A 4,373-nucleotide genomic window follows, 5' to 3' on the forward strand; every position below is an offset into this window, starting at 1 on the left:
GACAGATCTCACTCCTCTAGCCACTCATCTATTGATGGACACTTAGATTGTTACTGTCTTTTCGCTATTGTAAATGCTGCAGTGAACATGGGGGTGCAGATACCTCTGTGAGGTCGTGTTTTCACGCCCCTCAGATCTATAGACCCAGAAGCGAGATTGCTGGGTCATGTGGCAATCCTATTTTTAATTTTTGGAGGAACTTCACGGTGGCCGCACTAGTTTACATTTCCACCAGCAGTTCCCTTTCCTTCACCTCTCTCCCAGCACTGGTCCCCTCTCCTCGGTGGTGGCCGTTTTACCGGGTGGTGAGTGGTTGTACAGAGCCCTCGTGGCCCACAGAGCTCCGCCACTTGGGCCTCTACCCATAAAGCTTGCCAGCACCTACTGAGCTCATCGGATCCTCTGTCACCTCCCTGCTCTGGGTTTTCCCAGCCATGGCTCCCTTCATGCACCCTCCAAATCTTTCCGCCCCAAGCTACCACCTTTTATTCTCACTCTTCTGGCATTTTTATGTTTATTGATTTGAGAGAGAGAAGCATCGACTGATTGCCTCTGCATGCGTCCCGACCGGGGGTCAAACCCGAAACCTGGGTATGTGGCCCGACCAGAAATCCAACTGGAGACCTTTTGGTGCGTTGGACAACACTCCAACCACCTGACCACAAAATCCTGACCTTTGACATTCCCCAGCCGGGCTCAGTGGGAACGTGCTGTCTGGAACTGTGCAGACCCGAGTTTGAATTGACCTTCTCCATTTAGTAGCCAAGTGGCTTTCTGTGTCACTCTGTTGTCAGCCTCAGATTCCTCTCGGGCAAAAGGGGGATGTGACTGTTCCGCAGAATTCTTCTAAGACATGTAACATGAGGTCGTACAAAGACAGGATTAACACTGACTCTGTGTGAGAGAGTTCTCATTCTATCTCTGTCTTTTCATCCTCACCTGAGGATATGTGTTTATTGATTTTTAGAAAGAGAGAAAACACATTGATGTGCGAGAGAAACATTGATTGGTTGCCCCCCATTGGCACCCCGACTGGGGACCGAACCCGCAACCTGGGTATGTGCCCTGACTGGGAAACCAGAAACCTTTTTGGTGTGTGGGTCAACGCTCCAACCAACTGAGCCACCCAGCCAGGGCCTGTCTGTCTTGATCACAGAAGAATACCATAGCTGGATACGAATTTCCAACCCATTTTCTTTTTCTTTTTATTGTTTTAAAAGAGAGAGAAACAGTAACCTGTTGATCCACTTACTGTGCATTCATTGGTTGATTCCTGTATGTGCCCTGATCAGTGATCAAACGCACAACATTGGCGTATCAGGATGACGCTCTAACCAACTGAGCTACCCGGCCATGGCTCCAACCCATATCTTGTGTTCACTCGTATCTCTTAGAAATAAATGACGGGGGGGGGGGGGGGGGGAGTGCGGATTGTGGCCCAGTGTCTACAGTCTGGAGCAGTAGCTTAATTGTACTATTTCCCCCATTGACTATAGACTGACAACTGTATTCTATTGTTGATGAAGGATATTGATTTTCCATTAATAGAAGTTTTTTTTTACAAATCTTTAAAATAGCTTTGAGCATAAAAATAATATATGACCTGGCTGGTGGCTCAGTAGAGCATCGTCCCGATACGCCAGGGTTCGAGCCTTGGTCAGGGCACATACAACAGTCAACCAATGGATGCACAAATAAGTGGAACAGCAGATTTCCCTCTCTCCCTCTCTCTCTCCCTTTCTTTCTCTATAAAATAAATCAATGGCCCGGCCTTTGAGCGACAACCCATGAACCAGGAGGTCATGATTCGATTCCCGGTCATGGCACATGCTCAGGTTGCCGGCTTGATCCCTAGTAAGGGGCGTGCAGAGGCAGCCGATCAATGATTCCCTCTCATTCATGTTTCTCTCTCCCTCTCCCTTTCTCTTTTAAATAAAATATATTTTAAAATAAATCAACCAATAAAAACTTAAAGAATAAAAGCCAGAAGCAGTTTGAAGAAGAATATCACTTATGAAAGAACACAGACATGAACCCCTACTGGTGTGGCTCAGTGGTTAGAGTGTCAGCCCGAGAACTGAAGGGTCTCAGGTTTGATTTATGAACCTGGGTTGCAGGTTCAATCCCCAGCTGGGTTTGGGTATGTGTGGGAGGCAACCAATCTATGTGTCTCTCTCATATCAGTGTTTCCCTTTCTCCCCAGCCTTCTCTCCTTTACACTCTCTCAAAAATCAATGGAAAAAAATATCCTCGGGTGAGGATTAACAACAAAAAAATTATACAGACTTGTGACATGCATCTGGCAAAGTGCTACTGGGAAGGTCAGGAGTGACTAAGTTGGGGAAACACACAGAGGAAAATGTGTGTAAAGCACCGGCACATCCCTGGTACGGAATAGGTATTCAGGAAATGAAAGTGTCTGCTCTTTGCCTACCCGTCCAACCCCGTTACCTACCCCACAAGTCGCCCCAAGCCCTGTTGCCTCCATAGCCCAACTCATCACCACCCTCAACGGCCCTCCCCTCCCCCACACTTACCAACGCAGAACAGAGCCAGGAATGGGAGGGTCATGGTGGCCCCCAAAGGATCTTTCTTGAGTTGTGCTGTTTGTCAAAATGGTCTCTTGACTCCCGGATATGCAAAAACGGCGCCGTTTTTCATCCTCCCCTGATAGTTATACCCCCGGTTTCTGCCTCCCAGTCAAAATCAGGAAGTTGGGGCTATTTATTGCAACACCCTGTCAAGCCACTTCCCACAGGCCTGACTCAGAGCCCCTGGCGGCAGAGCCCAGCTAGCCCAACGTTAAGGCACATGGCAAGTGTGCGCAGTATGTGGGAACTGGCTCGCCGGCTTATTTTATAGCCCTGTCCCCTTTTACGTGGCGACGGAATTCAGCTGGACCTATGGCAGCCAGAATAGCGACTCCGTGTCTGTCGGTCAGCAGGACTTGCATGCACGTGACAGGTACAAGTTCAGAGTTATGCCCCTCGGGAACGTCAGAGGGCTGGAGCTGGGCCACAGCTGATAGCAAAGAGGTGAGACATTGTGGTGGCATCGGGAGGGAGGGGGAAGCTGGGAGGATGAGAAAACGGACCCTGAAAAGGAAAGCTAAGAAAAAACATTCCTTGCCCGGCCAGTGAGGCTCAGTGGTTGAGCATCGGCCTGTGTACCAGGAGGTCAGGGCTCGGTCCCGGTCAGGGCACATAGCAAGAAGCAACCAGTGAAGCATGAGTAAGTGGAACAACAAGTCCATGTCCCTCTGTGGACGTGCTGGGGACTTCCTGACCTGGGAGCAGCCCTTTGGCAACATCGGCCACGAGTGGACATGTAAATACCTCAGCCCCTTTGACTGTTGGGAAATAACTGTGAAGTGTGTGTTCCTTGCTGGCCTCTAAAGCTCAATCAGTACAAAGTACCACAGTATTAGGTACCAGCCATACTGAGCCCCTGAGGATCGGTACCGGCGGCCCTGAGCCCCAGCGGGATCGGCACTGGCAGCACCGAGCCCCAGCACTACCATCCAGTCAGCATACAAATTTCTCCAATGATCTCAGAAATGTCCTATCAGTCTTTTTAAATGATTTTTAATCTTTATTCTCTTTTTTAATATTTTTATTGATATTTTTAGGGAGAAAAGAAGGGGGAGAGAGAGAGAAATATCCACGAGAGAGGAGTATAGAGTTGCTGCCTCTTGCACGCCCTTTACTGGGGATCAAGCCCACAACCTGAGTTTGTGCCCTGACCAGGAATCGAACCAGTGACCTCTTGTTGCATGAGAGGATGCTCAACCACTGGCCATGCCAGCTATGCTCTATCAGTTTAAAAAATTAAAATCCAAATCCTCAAAATGGAGATATTGGAGCCGCATTTAACAGATATGCTAATTTAAATAAGACAAAATACTCAATCTCTGCTAAAAGAAGAACCCAAGGCCCTAGCTGGTGTTGCTCAGTGGATAGAGCATTGGCCTGCGGACTGAAGGGTCCTGGGTTTGATTCCAGTCAAGGGCACATGCCCGGGTTGCTGGCTCGGTTGCAGCCTCGATCCCCATTGAGAGACAACAAAGATCTCCCTCTTCCTCTCCCTTCCTCCCTACTTTCTTTTCTCCCTCCTCTCCCCTCCGCCCCCCACATGTGAGGATACAACAGAAGGCACTGTCTACAAGCCGGGAAGAGCGCTCTCACCAGAACCCTGACCCCGGACACCCCCGCCTCCTGAACTGTGAGAAACGAGCTGCTGTTGCATCCAGTCTGCGGTACTTGGTTATAAAGCCCAGCTGGCTGAGACAGAGGTACATAAAGCTGGTAACATGGGTGGGTTCCCGGCGGGGAGCTACGTGCCCGGAGCCAGGAGGGGCAGGGAGACTGTCGTAG

Source organism: Cnephaeus nilssonii (genome assembly GCF_951640355.1).
Source record: "Cnephaeus nilssonii genome assembly, chromosome: 20".
Taxonomy (NCBI): domain Eukaryota; kingdom Metazoa; phylum Chordata; class Mammalia; order Chiroptera; family Vespertilionidae; genus Cnephaeus; species Cnephaeus nilssonii.